General features: G+C 43.7%; 1 protein-coding gene across 5 annotated transcripts in view; it reads left to right on the top strand.

The window, feature by feature from the left end:
• The window catches only part of INPP5E (inositol polyphosphate-5-phosphatase E), a 303,275-nt gene that overhangs the window by 235,711 nt on the left and 42,755 nt on the right, over positions 1-24,809 (top strand). The gene's annotated exons all lie outside the window — the stretch shown is intronic.

Genomic DNA, 24,809 nt, shown 5'->3' on the forward strand with positions numbered 1-24,809 from the left:
GCCTAACAATATGAAACACCTTGGCCTGCCATGATCACCCTCCACCCCCTACAACCTGACCCATAACCCTCCCCCCCCTTACCTCCCTTACAGGCAATTAGGTCACACAGACCTAAACATGACCGAGACATCTTTCGTAAAGGCAGCGCCCATCCCCCTCCTCCCATCAAAAAAAATAAGTGTAACCCCCAACAAATAGTATGCATCACCACCAAATAGATCCAACCATATAGAAAAAAAAAATCTCAGCATATAATCAACATTTAGAGATCACATCACACTTTTCTTTGATCGTCCTTATTAGTTTCCCCCATGCCAGACAGTGCCCTCGGCCCGCGTGTTTCAGTCAGTTCAGTGAGAAACTCTTGGGCTTTAATCTCTGAAAAAAAGATTCTCGCCCGACCTCTATGAATAACCTTAAGGCTACCGGGAAACAACAAAAAGGCATCACATCCTGCCCCTTTAAATGCAGATATCAACTGACGCATCCTCCACCTCCGCTCGACCGTAGTATGGCAAAAATCGGGCCGAGCAAAGAAGGTATGCCCCTCCACTGATATCTTAGAATCAGGTCTAGCACGGTCCAAAATTGCATGTCTCAGCAAAATATTTCCGATAAAAATAAGGATCGCTCAAGGATGTTCTCTTTGATTATTAGGCTGATGTTTCCGAAACATTGGGAAACGGTGTGCCCTCTGCACTTCCATCTCCCAGTTCCAATGATCCAGATCTGGGAAAGCTGCCTTCATTAGCTTCACCACAAAACTCAAAGTGTTCTCCCCCTCCAGGCCAAGAAGTCGGATATTGTTCTGGCGCTGCCGATTTTCAAAGTCCTCAAGTTTCCAATCCACATCCTGCGAGCGCTTTTCCTGAGCACCTTTACCCACAAGTAATTTCTCTACGTCCTCACTTCAACCTGGGTTATCCGCTCAGACATATCAGAACATAGTTTATTTGTTTTGCGGATTGCCCCTTGTAGTTTTTTAGTAGCAAGCTGAGATCTCTTACTCTCCTGTCGGGCCTCGCTCTGCATTTGCTTTAGTGTTGCATACAGCAACTCCAGCGTTGGTGGTGAGGGTACACTACCCGGGTTGTTAGCACCTTCTGTCCCACTGCCACCCCTAGGCCCGCTACCTGAGCAAGCTATGAGGGTTGAGGCAGAGTAGTCCCACTCAAGTCGCCTACTGGTTGAATCCGAAGATTGACCTTTTCCCCTGCTCCGACGCTTGATAGTCTTGGACTTCAGCTTGGACTGAGTAGTATCCTGCTGAGCCACCAAGGACTCCTCTCCAGAGACACTCTCCTGTGTCGACTCAAGATCACTCTCCAGAGATGACTCCGAGTCATCATTCAGTGAAAAGAACCGATCACCATCCGGAGAAAGCAATGGCGCACATGCCTGAAGAATATTAGACTCCTGATTATCTATCTTACTGGATGTGCCATTTAGATCACCAGATTTAAGAGCGGGGGACCCCATATTACCATAAGACTGTGCAGATGTCAAAAGGTTATCTTGACCTGCTTCAGAGAGCGAATCCGTTACTTCACCCGCACCTTCTATATAGCAGTCGTCTGTTACCACCTTCTGACAGCCAATTCGAACCTCATTTAGCTCCTCTACATCGCTGCTATCTTGGCTGCTATTGTAACTTCTTATACCATGGGGTGTTTAACACAGGATTTCCTCCCTCTGTAACCACCGCTGTACGATTTCCAAAAGAACCATCCGATATTATATCCACGTGCTGCTGTATAATACTAGTGTCCAAATCCATAGACTCAGCTTGTTGATGGATAGACATAGGTGGACTGCATTTCCCAGAATCCACTGGTAGAGTGATCGAAGCAGCCGAGTTGTCACCTAGTAAGGCTGCTTCAAGCTTATGGGAAATTGCTTCTGATTGCAGGGATACATCAGAGGGACATATGAGTGTTTTTGTATCGCCCCCCGGGAGTGCCTTTGTGATGTTCACCACGCTAAATGCTTCAATGACTGAAGGCTGCCTGAGAACGCCCTCGTTGGTTTTACCAGCCCGCAGTCTTGTCCCGCCCGCTACTCCAGTAGTACCGCCGTCAGCCACTCTGCCCCCCCTCACCTTTCCTCTTGGGACCACCATGTCGTGTCCGTCCCTGACTTGAACCAGTCTCGGTAGCCGAGCCCTGCAGCCGTTCCTTCCTCTGCTCTTTCTGGTCCCCGGACCCAGCAGCCTCCCGCGTTTTAATCGTCTTCGGAGCCATCCCCCACTGCTCCCAACGTTGGGAACGTGAAGTGATGTTCTGCACCAGCCGGAAAACAGATGAGGCGGAGAGATGTCCGGACCCGCTGGTTCTACCACATCGAGCAGGCAGGCTGACCGCGAAGGTAGGCAGGCAGAGACTTCAGTAATCTCTGCAGCTCAAACTGCAGATTTTCTTTAAGGCGAGAGCCGGCTGGGGAGGTATTCGCTGAGAAGAATGTAGATAATGAAGAAATGAGGACTTGTAGCATAGCTCTTGGGGTTATCTTTTACCGTAGTAAATCATTAGGAAGGGAGAGATGTCGACGCTGCCTTCAGCGGAGGTCAGTCAACGGCCATCTTGCCTTGTTTGTGGAGGGCACACCTTGGGGTGGCAATCCTCACTCGGAGAAGTGATATAAGAGTTCTTCGTAAATCAGTTGATAAATGGGGACGTTGGGTAATAATTGAATGTTTGGTCAATAACTTCAAATTCACACTTTGCTCACTGTATGGTTCGACCGGTGACGATCCGGAAATGATAGAGTATTTAGATGGAAGATTGGCATTATGGTCTGTCCCAGTTGTTTTATGTGGTGATTTTAATATTAATGGTTTAGGGGTACAATGGGATAGTCAAGGGAATAACTACCTAGGAAGGAAAAAGAAATCTAGTACTGCCCTATACAACTTAGTTTATAATAATGGTCTGATAGATGTTTGGGCTCATTTAAAACCTACTGATTTAGGTGGCACCTTTTTTTCAGCTCCACATAAAGTTATTTCCCGTTTGGATTATTTTTTTGTATCCAATCAGCCTCTTATTAATTTGGGTATCGAAAAGCATCCACGCATTTTATCAGATCACAATCCCTTAGTTTTGACAATTAATATTAATTTGCTGGAAAAAAAGAATATTGGCTGGACCTTTGAAAGGAGGTTATTATATGATCCAGATTATGTTGTCAACATGAAGGGGTGGGTTAAAGAATTTTGGGAGTTTAATCGAGGGAGCACACGGGTTGGAGTTGTTTGGGATGCCTTTAAGGCAGGGGTCAGAGGGGAAACTTTAAGTTTCAGCTTACGGCGACAAAGGATGGAAAGATTAAAAGAAAGCGAGATAAGGGAGGAACTGAATCATCTCGAGGGAATCTTAGCTTCAGCCATTAGCTCCGGTGAAGGAATAGATAGAATACTTTCACAACTGGCTATTAAAAAAGCCGAGATAGGTGAACATTTGGCTAAAAAGGCAGCAGAAATGTTTTTGGCTAAAAAACAGCACTGCTATGAATTTAATGAGAGAATAGGCCACACGCTGGCAGTAAGAGCTAGGCAGAAAACCTCGGCAGGGATGATCTCTGAAATCTATGATAGTAGAAGAAAGGTTATTACTGATGCAGTAGGTATTCGGGAAGTTTTTAGGTTATACTATCAGCAATTATACTCTGGTGGACCTGCCGCTATACCTGGTGGTATTCGTGAATATTTAGATAATATACCCAGTCAGAAGGTTGATCCTATGGATAGGGAGGAACTTGAGAGGGTTTTCTCCGAGGAAGAAATAAAGGATGCTCTACAAGAATTACCGTCCGGTAAGGCTGTCGGCCCAGATCAGATACCGTTGGAATTCTATAAAATTTTTATTGATTCATTAGGACAGGATCTGGTGGAGGTTATGCTATCGGCACAAAGGGGGGATTCTACCCCCGAGTCTTGGGCGGGGGAAGATGTCGTGATATTTTTGAAAAAGGATAAGCCGGATAAGGATCCTGGCTCTTACCGCCTCATCACCCTAATGAACAGCGATGTTAAAATATTTTCAAAAATCTTGGCTATGAGATTAAATGGTATCTTGGGGAAAACTATCCATCCGTGTCAACATGGGTTCATTATGGGCCGGGGAACTACGCAACATATAAGGCGATTAATCACCCTCTTTGACGTAACAGAGATCTCAGGGGACCCTATGTCTGTGTTACTATTAGATGCTGAAAAGGCATTTGATAGGGTCTCCTGGGATTTTCTCTGGGAGGCAATGAGGTGGTTCGGATTGGGAGAAGGATTTATTAAATCTGTTCAAGTCTTATATCTGGCCCCAACAGCTCGTTTGAAGATTAATGGCAACTATACATCCCCATTTTATATACAGAGGGGGACCAGGCAGGGCTGCCCCTCGTCTCCATTGTTGTTTGCCATCTATATTGATCCCTCGTTACGATTATTTGAGGCCAATGGTGGAATTCGACCAGTTGTATGTCAGGGGATAGAAACTAAAGTGCTTGCATACGCTGATGACGTGGCTATTGTCACAGCGGATCCGCAATTGGCTTTGGAAAGGGTGGAGTTAATTTCTAGTGAGTTTGGTATTTTTACAGGATACGCATTAAATAAAACTAAGACTCAAGTTATTAATCGCTTTATTAATTTTGAAGATGCTCGGGTTGTTGATTCGGCAGTTTATTTGGGGATACGTGTCACATCAGATCTCGGGAAACTGGTGGCCGTTAATATGGAGCCAGTAATTAGCAAAGCGAGGGTGGATTTTGTTAGATTAAATAATCTCCATCTCTCTCTTGTGGGTCGATGTAATCTCATCAAGATGCTGTTTTTACCAAAAGTATTGTATCTATTTAGGTCAATTCCTTTAGAATTTCAAAAATCCTGGTTTGTTATTTTAGAAGGTTTAGTTAATAGGTTTATTTGGGCACATGGGAAAACTAGGCGGGCTCTTCGGTTTATGTGTTTATCACGGGAGAAAGGAGGAATTTCAGTGCCGGATTTTCATAGCTATTATTGGGCAGCAGCTTTGCAATATATGAGGATATTGGTCGGGACGCGTTTCGGGGAAATAGAAAGGGAAAATGATCTCCCGGATGTTTATAGACTATTACTGGGCCAAAATGCTGAATATTGTTTTCTCAAATTTACAGAACCCAGTTACTATAAACGCACAAAATTTAAGACGCTGATAGCTGCTTTTAAGATTTGGGGGGGACTAAAGAAAAAGATTGGATTAGGGAGGCTTAATTTCTATACAGTTTTGTTTAAAAATCCAATGCTTCCCGAGGTATTTTCGGATGAAGCTATGGCTGGATGGGCTAGCAAGGGTATCCGTCAGGCCGGGGATTTAATAGAGAAGCAAGGCTTCCGACAATTCAAAGATATACAGAAAGACTTTGGGTTGGAAAGTTGTAATTTTTTTAAGTATCTACAACTTCGTATTTTTTTTTGTAAGAAAATTGGTGGGGCATGGGGGTTTGCTAGTAATAGTATAATTGACATTATGAAAAGTGGCGCTAAAGGGACGATTAAGTTAATTTATGCAGAATTGATTAATTTGAAACAAGATGATTTAATTAAACATGAGGGTAAGTGGGCTGAGCGTGTTGGGGCTACCCCCGGAACAGTTGTGAAATCTTTAAAGCTGGGTCAGTCAGCTCTATTTTTGGCTGGGCTTCAGGCACAACATTTTAAAACTGTTTTCTCTTTATATTATACCCCGGCCAAAATAGCACAATGGGGCGGCTCTACAGGGATTGTATGCCCACGGTGTGGGGGATTGGAAGCAGATTTGGTGCATATGTTTGCTTCCTGTCCGCGGCTGCAGGCATTGTTGGATTCAATTATGGAATATTTAGATCATATACTTGGGGTAAAAATAGCTTTAACCCATGAAATTATTTTGTTAGGATTAAGCTCTTCAAACCAAGATAAGACTACTTATCAATTTATTTTTGTTGCTATGGCGGTTTTAAGGATAAACATTGCCTCTGCCTGGTTAGATCCCCTTCCCCCTACATTTCAACAATGGCTAGCTCGTTTACTCTCCATATATACAATAGAAAGTGCAATTTATGAAAGGAAGGGAAAAAAAGCGAAATTATTGGGCAAAAACATTTGGGCACCTTTAATAAAATGGAAGGAATCATTATAATTTTATTTATTATGTTTAGCAAGATAATGATGGTTGTTAAGAAGGGTAAATTGGGTTTTCCCTTAATCCTCTGTAGGAGTGTTGTTTTTTTATTTTTTTTATCTTTCTTTGCTCCCCGCTCTTTCTTTTTCTCTTTGTGTTATATGTACACTTTTTGTTCCTTAAGATTTTCTATCTGCCTTATAAGACATAATATTTTGTGGATATTTGCTTGCTGCATGATATTATGTACCTGCACTGATCTCTCATGGTTAATGGGGGATTAAAATCTTAATAAAGATATTTAAAAAAAAAAAAAAGAGCAATGTCAGTAATCACTATATTTTGAAATAACAGTTTTTAGAGCTGGACTGAGAGATACATGCAGCTATGGAAAAGTGTCAACTCTATTTTGCATTTAGTGAAAGCAGCGAGTGAGCCTAACCTTCTGCATTTCAGTTTTAGCTTTTTTTGACACAATTTTCCAAATCTATTGGCTAAACAATTCTTAAAGTAATCATTTCCATAAAAGAAATTAATGAAATGGTCAGATACTTACGGCCACTTGTGAAGTGCATTTTATAAAATGTATCTAATTGATCTTTGCCCCCCAGCCGAGCAAAGACTCTATTGTTAAAATGTAATATGCCCACTTAGTCCTGTGATTTCCAGTCGTGCACTACGTGCCACCATCTCCTACAATGTCATGTAGTACTCATTGTGACATAATAAAACAGGTGGTTTGTCCTTTGTAACAACCCTTAAGTCCACAAAGAGGCTATAATGAGGCGTGCATTCCAACAAACTTGCATGAGCCACCCCAACACACGTTTCAACAAAATATCATCATGTAGGACATCATAGATTCAGTGGGTCAATTTACCACCACCTTTTAAGGAATTGTATTCCCAGACAAATAGGCCTCCTGCTAAAAAGAAAACTAGTCCAGGGCTGTGTTGATGTCTTTGCCAGTGTATGCTGTCCTAGGTCTAACTCTTTCTATCCCATAGCCAGTAGCATTGACTTACTCACAGACCCATGGCTGTGACTATAGTAATTTTCTTGCCTTTCTTGAAATTTAAGAATTTGCCCCAGTAGGAAGTACTCTTGTGCCTGTCAGTTCATCAGCTGGTCACCTTGCTCAAGTGAGATTCTACCCTTCTCTAAACTCCTAATCCAATCCCTTCTACGCAAAACATCAAGTATCAAATCCACATCCAAGATACCTCTCCTCAGTACCTAGGTTAATTTTGTACACCTCCACAGGGTGTTCTGAACGTGTGCTGCAGAAACTTTAATATGTTTAAAGTGCATATTGTCTGACAGTAACTTAGTGTGAGCATAAACAACATATGTATTTGTGAAATGCATATCCACCCAGAAGGGTAGCTTGTAGATGAATAACCAACCCTTATTGTTATTAAACTTAAAGGTACTTGTTTTATCGACCTTACAAGGATTTGTGCCTGTTACCTTGAGGCCAAACTCCGTTTCTTACATTGGCTGCATTAGTTACTGATCCACTAGACCCGGTACTTTCCTCCAAGCATTATAATCAGTATGCCTTCCAGTGTTGATCTTTTGGACCCTAATGTTGCCTTCATTTCTACTTCTGGGAGGACACACACCTTCCACAAATGAGATATCTTTTTTTCTTCATTTCTTCAGTTTAAACATGGTGAACATTGTAGATCTTGGAGTCCAATGTGTCTTGGACACATTTCTTTTATGTCTCTTAAATCAAGCACCCGAGTCAAGACTAATTCTAAGTTTGAAGAATGAAGTAATCTAGGGATGATTAACATCTTGGCAAAACTCTTCTTCTTCTGACAAGGTGGTGATTCAACCCATAATCAGATTAATGTCTACACATTTTAAACCAATACTAACCCAAATTATTTGTCTCAATTTCAGTTCATGTACTGCAGTGATCTTTTCTGATAACTAGAGAACCACATCATCTTTGTAGAATGAGACAACATTGTGCCCCTTCCATACCAAATTGTTGTTAGTGGGTGTGTTACCAGTCCAATATGGGGGGAAAGGGTGGGAATACTAGAAGAGTTCTTCTTCTGAACAGCCCATTTTAACAATATCATCTGTCTAGACTGCGGCCTGCAACTCAACATAAAGAACACTTATTGATCACAAGAAGCAAGGGCTAAACTCATAACCCCGGCCAACCTAATGGAAGCTCAGTCAAAGGAAGTACTAGATGTAATTTTCTAAGCTTGAAATACCAAAATCATCTTGTTCATATCTGAACTAATTAAGCACTGAGCACATTCTTCCCTTAATTAAAATGGTATTAATGTTTAGAATAACCCCAGAATGATGTTACTCACCGTGCAATATACTCGCTAGAAGGAGGGCTTTTTCAGAAGAATACAACCCTATAAAATGTGGCATCTTTGAAAGTCTGTCAACTGCCACCAACAGTTTTTTTCTTTATCACCAAGGAAGATCAATAATAAAATCCAAAGAGTGTTCTTCCCACACTTGGTGAGGAGTCATAAGATGTTGAAGATGTTCGGTATGGATCAGTCTGTTTTAGTTATGTTACAAGTATTCCAGTTACAAACATGATTGCATCCTTTGTCCAATTTGACGACCAAAGCTTTCTGCTTACCAGTTCAAGAATTTTAGTTCTTTCTGGGTGACATGCCATTGGTAAAGCATGACACCACTGTAAAACTGATTTCTGAAGTCTCTGGTAGACACAAAGAAGGTTTCTCACTGAAATGTAAAACCTTTATGGATGGCACAGGATTTCACTTTGGCTATCCAAAAAATCTGTTTTTCCAAAGGCATTATTGTCTTAATGTTGCTTAAGAATGTATCAGCATGGGTTACTCCTACAATTTGTTCTTCTTAATCATCAAGGGTTGATTTTCATTAGACTGTTTGACTGTTGTCATAGTGTCATAATGAATCTACCTCATGATTTGCACAGCTAGGATGGAAGGTAATTATAAAATCAAATTCGACAAAGAACAGTGCCCTTCTTACTTGTGAAGGTTGAAGTGAGAGTTGGAGCACAATGCAGGAATTGGAGCTTTCTATGATTAGTGAACACCACAATTGGAAATGTTTCTCCTAGTAGGTAATGTCTCCAGTACTCATCCATGTATAAACGTTCCTTCTCTTCGATTGTGTAGTTTTGTTCCGGAGTTTGTAACCTTTTTGACAAATGGGCAAGGAGGTGTAATTGATCATTCTTCTGGTTTCGTTAGGATAATATTGCCCCTGTGGCAGGATCTGAAGCATTGGCTTCAGCAATTTATGGTCTAGAAGTGTCTGGGTGTTCAAGTATAGATGCTGTGTCCAAAGCAGTCTTTAGACATTGGAAGGATTTTTCAGTCATAGAAACCTTGTTTCGTTTCTGAGCAATTTGGTGAATCTTTGATGAAAATATCTGGAAGGTGCCTATTAATTGGCAAATCCTGGGAAATGTTAGATGTCCTTAATGTTTTAAAGCCTGGGCCATTCGATAATAGCTTCCTTTCTGCCATTGAGATACCTTGTAGTCTGAGAATGAAACACAAAACTTACATATTGGAAGTGTTAAACTCACACTTGGACAATTTTCAGTAGAAGCCATGCTCTTGGAGCATAGCTAGAATGGTCTTAGCATACTCAACATGGTCTTCTGAAGAACTGGAATAGATAAGGATACCATTGATATAGACTGTGACAAACCTCTCAAAGAACTCATGCATCACATCTTACACAAATAATTTGAATGTCGCTGGGGCATTACAACTGCATCACACTATTCGGATAGCCAATATCTGATACGAAACGCTGTATTCCACTCATTGATTTTTAGGTTGACCGTGAATATGAACTAACTTTGTTTGAAGTGTGTGATAACTCCTGAAATTAACTGTCCCATCGACTGAGTGTACTTGGGCTTTTCTTTACGTGTTGTAGGTAGGCCTAATGTTTTGCAGTAAGACACATCATTAAAATATCCTGTTGCACTCCTAATTTTTCAGTAAGACACATCAATAAAATTCCCTGTGGCTCCAGAGTTTATCATGACCACTACTGTTGTTTGAGCCTGGCCTATTTCAATATAAGCATATATGGGGAAATGCATGTTTAAACAGGACGCATGTATGGTTTTTTTTGTCACCTTTACTTTTTAATAACCAATGATCTAGCCCAGGGTTCTCCAAAGTCTATCCTGAAGGGCTGGATAAATGCCAGATTTTAGGATAACTACATTTATTTAAGTGGGGATATGCTAAAAATCTGTCATGGATCCGGCCTTCCAGGACTGACTTTGGAGAACCCTGATCTAGCCTCAGGCTAAGGCTGATGAGATCTACACACAAGGTAGGCTAGGAATCAGTCTGAGCCAAAACATAATTCATTTTGTCTTTCATCAATGATAATACTTGGCTGCCCACTTTTTCCCGCAGCCCAGTTTGTTTCCAAAATAAACTGATTGAACTGCACTGGTAGGTTTTTAAATTCTCAAGTCAACATGTTTCGGCCAACTTGAAAACCAGACTGGTCAGGGGCCTGCCTCAGGACATGGGCTCCTTAGCACTGATTTACCCTGCCCTACTTTGTATATTGTGTAAGGGAGAGTGGCAACCACACAAAATAAAAGAAAATGCTTGCATATTCTGAGAAACAGGTAATTCTAAGTAAGAAAAAACTGATATCCATGTCACACATACCTGCACATTTTTGGCAGAACAAGGAATGCATGGAGTGTATTAATTTGTCTTTTAAAGTAGAACACTGATCCTAACCTACCCTTTACGGAGGTGACGGACCACATAGAGGGAGAGAAGAACACTCCTTTTTAGTCCATCACTGGAAAGAGGTACAGAAAGAACAGTCATGCCATACTCTTCAGCATTGTTAAAGTAGTGTCCAACATAAAGTGCAATGCAGCTTGGACAAAGTGGCCTGCTTACTTCATCGAGCGTAGATGCTGGCCCACTCACCTAGTAACGGCCTTCCCTCTGCATGTTGCCCACAGCAGGACATCAACCCAGTTTTAAACTATCCAGAACTCTGAGCCTTTTCCGGGTTTGTGGGCCCTGTGCATGTGACGTCATGGCGGAGCATCACATTATGTCATCTACATAATACACAGACCTCCCCTGTATACAGAGCTTTGGCTAGATGCTCCATCTCCTTCTGTAACAAACACTGCTTGGAATAATGGGGTCTCAACACAATAATGGAAGACCTTGCTGTGAAATGTAACCAAAGATCCGCAGCAATTCCCTATATGCTGTCCCCTTTACCAGAGACCCATTCAAAATACTCTGATAAGAGGTGTGTCATTGTCAAAAATCAGAGTATAGAAATGTAAAGATGTTCGAATTAACCCTTGTGTCAAACAGAATGCATAACAAGATATCCTTACACAGATATAAGGACTATAACGTGCAAGCACTATAAAGTTCATATAACAAATAAGAACCCTGATACTGTTTTGTGAAAGTAAATGAAGACTTGAATGTACAGACGAGGCAAATGTTGTTTAATGGATTGTTCTACGAAGGATCCACAGTAGCATAACTAACCTTTTTTGTGCAGTAAACAAAACACTCCTGTCAGATGTCTATGCCACTAGGAGTCCCTGTCTTTAGGTCCCAGAAGCATCCAGGTCACATTAGTGTTCTTCCTGGTGATTTATTTGGCACCATGGGATCCAAGCATTCAAACCAAATATATGTATTAGGTCTACACACCCATCTTTGTTCTCTCTCTTTGAAGCTGGCTGGTAATATTTGAAGTGGAACGATCCACCGGATGTTTTTCAATAACCATTCATTCAAAGTCTTGTTCATCAAGAAAGTGGTTTGTCAAATGTGTTGTATTCAGTTTACAACAATTATTACATCTGCTTTTGACTAGTAAGACCGTGTTTCTGACTGCTATCACCTCAGCGAGTTAACTAACTGCAGGCTTTGTGTGTTCATCCTACCTTTAGTTATTTCTTAGAGGATAGCTGGTTCTCAGGACAAAGGCTGCATTCCTCATGAAGGTGGCCGCCTCATTTCACTTGGGGCAATAGATCACACTCCCAACTTTCTATCCATCTAATCGTCCCGTGTAGGAGAAGGAGAGGCTCCACTGCTTAGATCCTCCAGAGTTCTCAACTTTTATGTGGTTCGGAGCTGGGAATACCAGATGAGTTTGTACCGGCTGTTCCTGTACTAAGAAGGGAAGTGCAATTCAGAAAAGGATGTTTTCCATATAGATTGTATTGTGTTACTCTTTTCCAAAAGGAGCCGCCTGCTGGCATCAGGATAAAGGCAGTTTTTTCAGTGCCTCTTTGCTGCTATCCAGGAGTGTTCTGGTCCTTGACATCTGTCGAGCTGCAGCATTTTCTTCGGTGCAAGCACTCAACAAGCTTTATTGCCTAGTTCTTAAGTCTACAGGGATGGCTGTTTCGAACATCTGTTCGACAGGTCATTTTGTTTTGACCATCTCCTCTATACCATGTCCAGGGAGATACTGCTTGGGTGTTGATTAAATAGGTTAGGAATTTTCTGGTAGAAGGGTCCATCACAAGAACAAGTTACTTACCTTCTCTAATGGTCTTTCACATGGATACTCTACCTACCGACCCCTCACTGATCCCACCTGCTTCCCTGTTCTGAGGACTGGTCATAGTCCCATTATTAAAGTTCCTCTTTAATGCTTGTTACACTGCATAGAACGATAAAACTCCTCGTCCTCCTTTCCCCCGCTAAAGTCATAGAAATAACAAACAGGAACTCCTGGCCTATAGGGAGGTGGGCAATTATGGGTGTGGGGTGTGCGTACTGCCCGAGGCAATAGGGCTCATACTGCCACAGACCTTTCTGATGCCTTTGCAGGCCACCTAACCAAACTCTTTCTTGCCTGGGGCAACTAGACCGCTGACCAACTGACACAATTTGTGAAGGATCTACCAATCCCCACCATGCCCTTAAAGATGGGGAAAAACCTGGGAAAAAGATTGAACCATTGGAGGTAACGGAAGCCATCAAAAAACTAAAGTGGAAAGTCTCTTGGCACAAATGGCCTGCTTCCAGAGTTTATCAGAAGCATCGGTCGACACCTCTGTGAGCCCCTCACACGGATGTTTTACCAGGCTCGAAAGGAGGAGACACTCCTGGAAGATGTCCGCACAGCCAATATTTTTCTGATACACAAAGTGGGAAGTCAGTGGAGAATTGTGCAGCCTACTGACTTATCTCCCTTTTGAATATCGAAACGAAGATTCTTGCCAAATATAGGCCACTCGACTGTCCAAAGTCGTCTACCAGTTCATAGGCCCAAACCAATCGTGATTCATGCTTCATAGATCGAACAGACTGAACCTGCACCGCTTGTATAGTGTTTTTTACAGAGCCTCAGGGTTAAGAGAACATGCAGTAATACTTTCATTGGATGCGGAAAAAGCCTATGATTCACTTAGATGGCATTATCTGATGGTGTTCCTCCAGAATGGGCTTTGGCCCAGAATTGCTGTCCTGGGTTCACTTGCTATATAAAGACCCTATCTACAGAGTAAGGGTGAACTGTACACTGTTGCCACCTTTCTCATTGGGCCAGGTACTACGCAACGCTGTTTCCTCTTCTCTTCATTGTTTGCTTTAGCAATTTAACCTTTGCCGTGCTGGATCCGATGTGACGCACAGGTAATGGGACTGAGATGGGACCCAAACTGGGAGGATCTTACCTACCTGTTTGCTGACAACATCCGTCTCTATATGTTGGATCCAAAGCGATCAATTCCCAGAATACTTGACATATTGCACATATTTGGGACATATTCAGGTGTGAATATAAACTATCAGAATTCAGAGGGATTTTCCCTCACAGACTGGAACCTGTCTGAGACCGATACAGTGGACACGCAGTGGGTTCCGGTACCTTGACATTTATGCCACCAGAGACCGGTCAGATTTGAGGAGTCAAAGCTTGGATAAACATCTGGCTGAATACCAGTCTGATGTTGAACATTGCAGGAAGATCTAATGTCAATAATGGGACAGGCAGCTCTCTACAAAATGATTATTCTCCCTTAATACCTGTACGTTTCACGGATCACACAGTTTCAAATACAGGACAGTTTCTTTGCGCGGGTAGATTCAATTACCGGAACACTCCTGTGGGATGGGGGGCTGACTAGAATAGCACTCAAAACTCTTACATCTAGTCCTTATGAGGAGGTACGGCTGTATTACTGGGCATCGCAGCTGGTCATAATAAATGACAACCTACTAATGTGGAAGAGTGGTTCCCTCTAAAATTAAGATTGCTGATGACCCCTGCACCGACCTGCGATATCACAGGTTTACTGCACAATTCTCAACATCTATGATCTACTCTTAGCAAAACTTGGAGAGTGATGGGAACAAGACCTGGGGGATATAGATAATACGGACTAGGTAGAGGTGTATAGCTACCAAATGGAGCTGGTGATGAGCTCAGGGTTTCGGTTTGTGCAACTAAAAATTCTACACAGAGCATATTACGCTAGAATCAGACTGGTACAAACGGTGAAGATAAAAGATGACTGATGCCTATGGGTATCCCAGGAACAATGCTTCATACTATTTGGGGCACTATACAATGTAATTTGAGAACTGTCACGCAGACAGTGCTACAACTGGATGCCTGTGTGGTAATACTGGGACTATGGGACAAACAAACAATACCACAATACCTGTTGCTATTCTGTAATGCGCCCTAATAATGGCCAAGAAGAACACTGTAAACTATGGGGTTCAGAGGCAGTGATATTAGTGGTGGACTGGTCCACAAACATGGACTGGTGCAAGGATGCCAAGGATGCAGTCTATAAAGCCTGTGACTTCCCGTGAAAATACAGTGAGGTTTGGGGCCTTTGTGTATACAAAATACACAAATGCCTGGAGGAGGCCCAGGCCGTTCTCACCCGTGCAGTGGCAGAGGGTAGGGATGCAGCCAAATTCACCATCAGATATGGGCTTGATGCTGCCGACTCACTGGGCAGAACGGTTTCTACGTCTGTAGCCCTTAGGTGCTACACCTGGTTGAGGACATCTGGTTTTTCTAGGGCTGTCCAGTCTACCTTACTGGACATCCCCTGTGATGGCGTCACCTTTTTGGTGATAAGGCAGACGCTGCGCTTGAGCGCTTCAAGGATTCTAGGGCTACGGCCAGATCCTTTGGCCTCGTGGTGACCTCTTGCCCCACGCAGTCTGCTTTTCGCCCCTTTCGTGGCTACGGAAGGGGGGCTCAGTCTAGCCACCGGTTCACGTAAACTGCCAAGCCTGTGCATGACCGTGGACGTGGGACCCAGCGTCACAGGTCTGGGGGCCAGCGGGCGGGCCAGTCCACCCATAACCCTCACTGGAGCAGCCTCCATACCCTTCAAGGCTGACATTTCAGGGCCACCAGAGGCCAGTGGGCAGCAGGATTCGCCATCACATCCCCCACTGGCAAACCATCATGTCGGACAGGTGGGTTTTGCAGATAGTCCGAAGGGGCTACTTCCTCCCTTTCGAGACTACCCCTCCCTACATGCCACCTTCCTTTTATCACATGTCGGAGGATCACTTGGCCCTTCTCCGCCATGGATTTGCAGCTCTCTTGGCCAAGGGGGCTATCAAAGGGGTCCCTGTGCCAGAAGTAAATCGTGGTTGCTACTCCCACTATTTTCTGGCACCCAAGAAGGACAAGGGCCTGCGTCCTATCTTACACCTCAGGGACCTCAACCATTTCCTCAGCCTTTTCTTTTCAAGTCCCTTATTGTAAATAGATTTGTAAAGGGCATTACTCATCTCTTTCCTTCTCCGTTCATAATGCCCCAGTGGGACTTGAATCTTGTTTTGACGTATCTCATGTGTGCTCCCTTCGAGCCTCTTCATAACTGCCCTATCAGACTCCTTACTCTGAAGACTGACTTCCTTGTCGCCATGTGTCAATGTCTTGCATGGCTCTGCGCTTCTGGCGTGGAAAGCCGTGTCAGAACTGACGTCAGCGCGCAGGTGCGGCGTCTAAGAAGACATCGCAACATCCTCTCGGCGACCAGGATGCGCAGGGGTACTGCAAAGAGAAAAATTCTCAGGATCCAATCTAATGCCTGGGGGTAATTCTAAGGTAAGGAATCTATAACTAACAGATGTCTCTTGCAGATACATTGTTACCGAAGGTAAGTAACTTGTTCTTTAGTTTGTCTTTGAGCCCAAAGCTGGATTCCCAGGAAAAACTTGTTCAATCTCTAAATAGATGAGGCCCTTCATCAGTAAAAGTCTGGTAATGTCAAATCATCGTACAAGTGGTGCCATTGAGTCTCTTTCAGCCAGAAAAGGCTTTTCAGTTTTTGAAGTTGAAGCAGTGCTTTTGTTGTGGCAGAAACCCTCTCTTCCTCAGGAAACATCTCTTATTAAATCCTTCAAGTATTTCATTTAGTCACTTCTATCTAGTTTATATTCATTTGAGAATCATGACCTTGTTTTTCTTTCTGGGAATGTACTCTCAAAACAAGGGAATTCAGATGGTAAATACACATGCTACAAATGCTAATGGACAGTTTGCAATCTAGTGCTTACGACTGAAATTAGTAAAGTTCCATTTTGTGGCATATAAGAGAAGTGAGGTTCAGAAAGATGAAGCAATTTGCCAAGAATCACACATTTGTGTGCATTGTAAGAAGCTAATCACTAGTTTCTGTTGGATTCATATTATATGGAAATTAGACCATAGGTTACAAATACTTTAATCATCATTCTTTATTAAAGGAAATCACTTCCGTTTTAATACAGTTCAGTTCTTCCAATAGGATCCTTCAAGTATTTCAAAGCACAAGAGTCTTTTCATTCTGGCTGGAGCCTCTTCCTCACAAAATATGCATTCACCGGCTCCGTCTGCGGCTGTTGGTTACCATTGACTCCTCAGACTATGGATGGGAAGCAGATACCCAGGAAACTGTGCAAGAGTGACATTATGAACTGTAAGAAATCTGATTAGTATTTGGGATGAGTGACTATCCACTTTAAGGAATAATCACAATTTTTGTCAGGGTGATACCTCAAAGTCACTAAATGAACCTGAGCTGAACTCCCTGGTAGCTATGGACCAGAGGAGACAGGCTTAACGTCAGGCAATGTATAAAGTATTTATGCAATACCTAAAAAGTAATAAAATCAAAATGCAAAACAATAACAATCCTAAACTAAACTAGGAAACTGGAATAAATTGTAGTTAACAAAATGGCACCCAAATGGCAAAAATGCAATAAGGGTAACTGGAGTTATGATTTTTTTAAAACATGTATGTAGAAATAGTGGCAAGAAATGCAAAACGCCAATGAGAATCTTTAAATAAAAACATTTTTTATTAAATTTTTATGAACAGACAAATCGTACAATAAAAGAAAACAAACAGGCTAGCAAAGGCACTCTCTATCCTTACAATTTGTATCCATTTCAAATGTGCATAGCACAACACAACGTACAGTTCCATTTTTATATACAATCAAAGTACTACACTTTACACACTGGTAGTTAGTACCTCAATAGAATGTGTTTGTAAATACGCCGTTAATGGCATCCAGTAGTCTCTGGGTTTGGATCTTGTTGGAAGTTATTCCTCATAAGTTTGTTGTGTGTCCATACAATATATCATGCCATGCAACCATTGTTTACATGTGGGGTATTTCTTGCCATTCCAATACATAGATATCCGTCTTTTTGCCAATAAAAGAGCTACTACACAGAATTTACGCTAGATTGATCTTAAATGTGTCACAAGACCCAGTAAACATACACAGATTGTACAATCTACCTTGGTTTTCAAAACAGCACTCAGAATTCCGTTTAGGTTTTCCCAGTATTCTCTAATCTGTGGGCAGTGCCACGCTAAATGTATAAAATCGGCATTATCGGCCTTAGATCTTCTTCAACATGCATCAGGGCAGAGCCCACATTTCTTTAACTTGACTGGTGTATGGTATTTTTGATGGAGAGCTACCGTTTGGGGTAAGCATGTCTGTTAGTGCACAGCAAGTGGCCCATTCCTCGTCAAGGGGCTCATCTAGAACATCTGACCATCTCTCTTGCACCTTCTGTGTAGTTCCTGCTATATCAATCTGCAATAACGCATATAGTTTGGTCACTAAATGGATATTATGTGGAGTAGTTATGATCATTTGTAGAGTATTTCCGGTTCTGCAGGAAAAGTCGGATAAAAATCTTGAATTGCTCCCCTCAATCTATGATAAGCAAATTTAAATAGGAGAGTTTGATTGCTAATGTAATTAAGATCAGCTGGTTCTATAAAGACTCCGTCGTTATATAAGTCTCCCATCACATCTATCCCAACTTGTTGCAGCAATGTCATACTCACTTTTTCCCAAGTTACTGACAAGGCTAGATGTTGTGGCAGAGGCAGTGCTGGTGCATAAAGTGGCAGTTTATGCGCTAATTTCCCCATTCTCTGCCAGGACAAATTCGTAGTGCGAATGGTGTTTATTTCATGCCTCCGTACATGTGTGCGGGGGTGTGGTAAGATGTATTGAAGCGAGATTGGGTGAGCGTCCCCATCTTCTACTGCCATATGAGGCAGGTATCGCACTGGGTGGTACCAGTAATGCGCGTATTGCGCTTGCGCACATAAATAATAGAGCAGGAAATCAGGTACCTTAAGTAAGGCAACGTCGACGCAAGCAATTCAACGCGTGCTTGCTTACCGGCCCAACTAAGGCAGGTTACGCATGCTTTCAAGCTCTGAAACAAAGATTTTGGTGGGGTAATGGGGATGTTATTGAAGAGATATAGGAACTTGGGAAGTATGACCATTTTTACTATAGCTATTCTGTCTGCCAGAGATGATGGCATATGTATCTATCTTTCATTTCTTTCTTCTAGTTAACTAATGGCAGTGCCATAATTTGCTCGTATAACCATGCAGGGTCTTTGTGATACCAAATTCCGAGGTATTTAACGGGGTCCAGTTGCCACTCCATTGGGAATTCTACTGGGTGCGGTGTCGTAATATCTGTTAAGGGAATAATGGTGGATTTACTCCAGTTTATTTGGAGTCCTGACTGTCTACCAAATTTAATGTATTCCCGTAAGAGGGGTGATAGATTTACGTGGGGTTCATGAACATAGAGGACCATGTCATCTGCGTATAAAAGAGATATTTATAGGGCACTGTAGGAATTGCAAGGCTGTGGTCTTGTGAAGCTGTCTAATCTTGTAAGCTAGTGGTTCTAGTGCGATGGTGAACAATAAAGAGGAGAGAGAGGACACCCCTGTCTAGTGCCCGTTTAATGTGTATTGTATTAGATACATACTGAGTTACCTTGATTTGTGCCACGGGTTCCATATATAATATTTTGATCCATTGCAGTAGTATCGGGAGCATAACCAGTTTGTGTAATACTGTAAAAAGATATGGCCATTCGACCGAATCAAATGCCTAGGTGGCGTCTAATAAAAACCGCCGCCGCTTTGAGGTATGGGTTGAGTTGGTGAGATAATGCAAAGAGGGTTCGTATATTATGTGCTGTGGAGCGATGGGGTATAAACCCGATTGATCCGGCAATCCAATATTAGCCATGAGTGGCTGGAGACGTTTGCCAATAAGTTTAGCCAATATGTTAGTGTCCGTATTTATTAGGGACAGTGGGCGGTAGGACTCACAAATTTCAGGGTCTTTATCTGGTTTTAAGAGGGCTATTATCATGGCTTCCCGGAGTGTGGGTGGGAGGATTTGTTTTTCATAAGCATCCCCATACATGTTCACACGATGTCTCCTGATTGTCGCATCAAATATGTTTTACACAAGACTGATGCTGGACCAATAAACACTTATTGAAATGTCCTAATCACCATCCTGCATATTTTCTGAGAATAAGTGAGCACGAGTGACTGAGCGAAAAGTATTGTAGTGTTTTCCACTATCCCTGAGGAATCAGGCTTGTCATGTTCAGTGGTTGCCAGAAACTACCTATACCACTGTAAGATACAGGGGGGTGGTAGTGGCACTGTTGAGCTAGCTGGTCTAACGACTGACATATCCTGTGGGGGTGTCCGGAAGCGGGTGGGACACCAAGCTCTCAGTTTAGGTCATCCAAAATGCGAAGGTCCTGGGGATTCGAGGTAACTACACAACACTAGTGCTTCATCAGGGCATTTGAAATATCTGTTACATTCTCCAGGCAGGTACCTGCGTGAAATCTATGTTTGGGCGCTATCTGAGCTACCACACATTCATTTTGCTGCCACTTAGCCCTTGAGCTTCTTCTGGGATCGTTGTAAACTTTGGGCTGGAAGTTCTTGCCAATCTCTTAGTCTAGCCTATGGTCCCGGATGCCACCTTTCCCCTCCTCACCTTCTCCTTCTTTTTTTTATATACTTTTTTTCGATTTTCAAAAAAAGGAGTCATGTCCACAAGCCAATGTCATATACATAAACACAAAGACTATGAATATGTCTGTGTATCACACATTTCACAGGGTGGTATATACAATCTACAGTAAGTTCAGGGATTCTAGGGAAACGTATTGAGCGATGACATCCCATTATGTTGTTCCAGTCTCTGGGGGTGGTGGCTCCTGCCTTGTTTGCCCATCCGGGGCAGGGTCTAGCGTGAGAAGATAGGAGCGTAGTGGCTGCCAGATATCTTGCAGTCTATAAGTAAGGGGTTGTAGAGCTGCGTATAACTCTCTATTGGTGTTGTAGTGGATCAGGCTGTTGATTCATATGCGTTTGTTGGCGGGTGCTTACTGCCCCAGTGTATTACGAGTTCCCTTTTTTTGCCAGGAGCAGTGAAATTGCTACGTATCTGTGTGATGATTTGGGGATAGTCTGAACATAGCTCAAGAGTGCCAGCAGTGGAGAGGGCTCAATAGTGAGTTGTGTCATATGGGATATGGTCGTGAATATGTCTTGCCAGTACAATGCTATTTTATTGCATGTCCAGGTCATATGAGCAAAGTCTGCCCTGGGCGCATGACATCTGGGACAGTCAGCTGGGCGGTTGTGGTCAAGCCAATGTAGTTTAGCAGGGCTGGCATACGCAAGCCAGAGAAATTTAAAGTGTAGTAATTTGTGTCAGTGGGATCCCACTTCCATGCGGCCGTACGTTGTTATCATGGGTGGGAAGTAATGCTAGGCTTGCATGATATAGTTTAGAGATGAGATTATCTCCACTTGTGTCAGTTATAAGCATGGTCAATGGCGCAAACTCTTCTGGTTCTAATGGGTACGTTGGCATCTGAGCCCTGATCGCTCCTTGTAGTCTTCTCAGGACGAAATTGTCCATCAGGGGGGCGTTTTGGAAGTACACTTCTTCAGTATGCAAAAATATATGTCCTTCTGGAAAAAGGTCCCCAAACGTTCTGAAGGAGAACCTAGATTTTATTTTATTTTTTTAAACATATTTTATTGGCATTTATGCAGTAACAGTGCATACAATTGTACATATCTTGGCTCAGTCTGCTGAAGTAGTACCTAGATAAGATTAATTGGACCTAGCTTCCTGTGTAATGGGCACCCAGGGGTTGGCAGCTAGCAGAAGTGCCGGGGAGTACAGCAGATGTCCTCGGCTAGAAACTGTTGGTGTGCCTTAGAGAGCCACACCATCTCCTCGAAGTATTGGGTCCAGCATCTGGGGATACCTTGGAGGTATAAAGATCGGTGTAATATGCAAGTACTACATACTGGATACCGACGGTGTCAGTGATAAGTGTGCAGTCAGGAACCCTAATAGCGGAGATATAGGATTGCCCATGAGGGGGGTGTAGCAGTTTAGCCAGTGTGCGTCCAGGTCCCTCCCCCTCTCCATATCCTCTTATCTGCTGCATATTTCCCCAGGGCTCAAGCCTCCCTCTCAGCGGCTTCTTGAAAATCAGCAAGCAGAGCTGCGTGTATCTGAAGATAGTTTGGTATCTGGTGGCTGCGTTTCTTGCAGCCCAAGACAGTCAGTTTATCCTCAATCTGGGCAAAGGTGTTACGAAGGTCTCATAGAATCCCTGTGTGTTTGGAGATACAGACTCCTCTGGTGTACACCTTAAATGCTTCCCAAAGTGTACCCCATGATTTTACAGTTCCCTTATTAATGTCGGAGTATTCCACTATGGCGGTTTGGAGTTCCACGCGGAACACTGCATCCTGTATGGCCATACCCGAGAATTTCCACGGCCTATCGAGCCCCTGAGCTCTAGGGACACGCAGCTTAAGTATTACAGGGGAGTGATCCGATAACGTACGCAGGAGGTGTGCTATGGAGGATAGCCATGGAAGGAGAGCAGGGGTTTAGCAGCCAGTAATCCAGACTGGTCCCTGTGATGTACTGTGCTCAGTAGTATGTGAATGCAGTTTGGAGGGGGTTACGCTGGCGCCAGGCATCCACCAAGGTGAACATATCGCAGAGCTCCTGCAGTGCTCGTCTCGCTCTGGGCTTCATAGAGGGGGCTCGTGCAGTGCTCTCTAAATCGGGCTCAAGTAATATGTTAAGGTCCCCTCCAATGCAAATGTAGTCTGCCTCAAGCTTGGCCATTTGTGTCTGTAGATGAATATAGAATTCCAGGCTATCTGTTTTTGGAGAGTATATATTCACTAGGAAAACACAGTGGCCTAGGGCTGTCTTAATACTAGTAAGTACCGTCCTTTAGCATCGGTGCGGAGCTCCAGCAGCAGGTAGGGTAATCGTTTATGAATCAGTATGGAGACCCCTCCGGCATATTAACTATAATAAGAGAAGGAGTAGTGGCCCCGTAGTGAAGGAAACGTGTGCAGTGTCTTAGGGGGTAAGTGTGTCTCCTGTAGGAATACTATGCATACTTGGTGGCACTCCAGGTAACGCAACACCTGTTTGCCTTTACGTTGGTTATTAAGCCCCCAAATATTCCAGGTTGCCAGTGTGATGTCTGCAAATGGGTTTGTGTTATCGCTCCTCCTCTTCATGGTGTAGCAAGTGGTGTGACAGATGTAGTTGCAGTTGTGGCTTAAGACTCTACTCCAGTAATATTAGTGTAATTGCAAAAAGTCCCAACGTAGGACAGCTACCCATTCCCCTACACCCCTCCCATCCCCAGATTCCATATTCTGAGGACAACACCCCTCCCCCATCCCCCCCCCCAATAGAAGGAAAAGAATCATTTTCATTCATAACAAATCAAACATGCCCAGCCTGGCTCTGTGTGTAACTACACCCAGGGGTGGCAACACTGTGCAGTGCCCCCTCAGTGTGACGGAGTTGTGCTCTAAGGAGAAGCATCATGTTTCACCACATCCTGAGTCCAGTACTGCATACCGTAGTATCTTCCTGATTCCTGCACAGTACTCCTATTATCCAGGCATCAGACCTGTTTTGTTCCCTCTGCCGTGCAGCCCATTATGTTGTCGAGACGAGGTTCACATTAGCATCAGAGTGAGTAGCCGGTGGTGTGCCCCCTGGTGATCCATGCCCCGGCGGAGGATGTTCCACAGAATACTACCAGCAGAATTCCTGCACCTCTGTGGGTTTGTCAAAGATGCGTGATTTGCCATTCACGTCCACCCGGAGCCGGGCGAGGTATATCATTCCGTAGTGTAGGCCAGGCAGACAACTAGAGCCAAATTTCGGGGGGGGGGGGGCTGAAAAAGATTTCGGGGGGGGGCTAAGTCTTCCAGCCATAGGCAGAATGGCTGTAAGAAGGGGTGAAAACACAACAAAAGCCTCATTAACGAGTAAATGGTCTTTTAAAGACCCGTGAAGTACTCTGGTGCGGCTGCAATTAGACGGACGCCAGCCCGCGAGGCTGTCTCAGCCGGGCTGTCACACACGACAGCCCGGTGAGCCCAATGGGTTTTGCGCGCCTGGTGTAGGCCCAGGTTCCGGAGCGTAACCTTAATTCTCGTGTATTTCCATCAGGTCTACCCGACCATTGCCTTGATGTCGGGGAAAAGGCTCATTGTGGAGTCCTGCTAGTTGAGCAGTCCCTTTTCTCGCACCAGGCGCATGGCTTTCTCCTGGTCCCTGAAGTTCAGTAGTTGGGCAATGATCGGTATCGGCCGGCATCCGGGGTTAGGCCTTAGTCCTAAAGAGCGGTGAGCCCTCTCCACCATGAATGTAGATGTGAAGTATTCTCTTCCGAAGAAGTCCACCAGCAGGTTCTCCACGAACTGGTCCAGCCAACCAGTGTTTGTAGTCTCGGGAAGTCCAAGAATTCAGATATTATTCCGTCTGCCCCTGGCTTCCAAATCTTTGTTTTTTAGAGCCATTGTTTTCAAGACTTTTTTCTAGGCGCTCCATCTTCCTCTTGGCTTGTGTCACCCATCCTCCAGATCTGATATCCCTCCCTCAGCAGCGTCCAGTCCGTGCTCATGGCGGTCTATACGTTCGCCCATTGCATCCAGTCTCTTGTCTAGGACGTTGAAACAGCCCTCCAGTGCTCGGAATCCTGAACGCAACTCAGCCATAAGCCCATCAGTTCCAGTTGACTACACCATAGAGGCCTTGGGCTCCCCCCTCCTTCCGCCATTGTGGGAGTCAGTGTGGCACTTGAGGCTTTGGTTTTATCGAAGTTCAGGTGGCATTGTTTGGGGTCTCTGCACGCCATAGTCTGAGCCCAGTTGGGGGGGTGGGGGGGGGCGGTATGTTGTAAGACAGTTTTTGCAGCTCCACCAGTATCCTAGTCACCAGCCGGTGCGACCAAGGTGGGGTCCCCCCTACAT

The sequence above is a fragment of the Triturus cristatus genome, chromosome 1_2, assembly GCF_964204655.1.
Source record: "Triturus cristatus chromosome 1_2, aTriCri1.1, whole genome shotgun sequence".
NCBI classification, from domain to species: domain Eukaryota; kingdom Metazoa; phylum Chordata; class Amphibia; order Caudata; family Salamandridae; genus Triturus; species Triturus cristatus.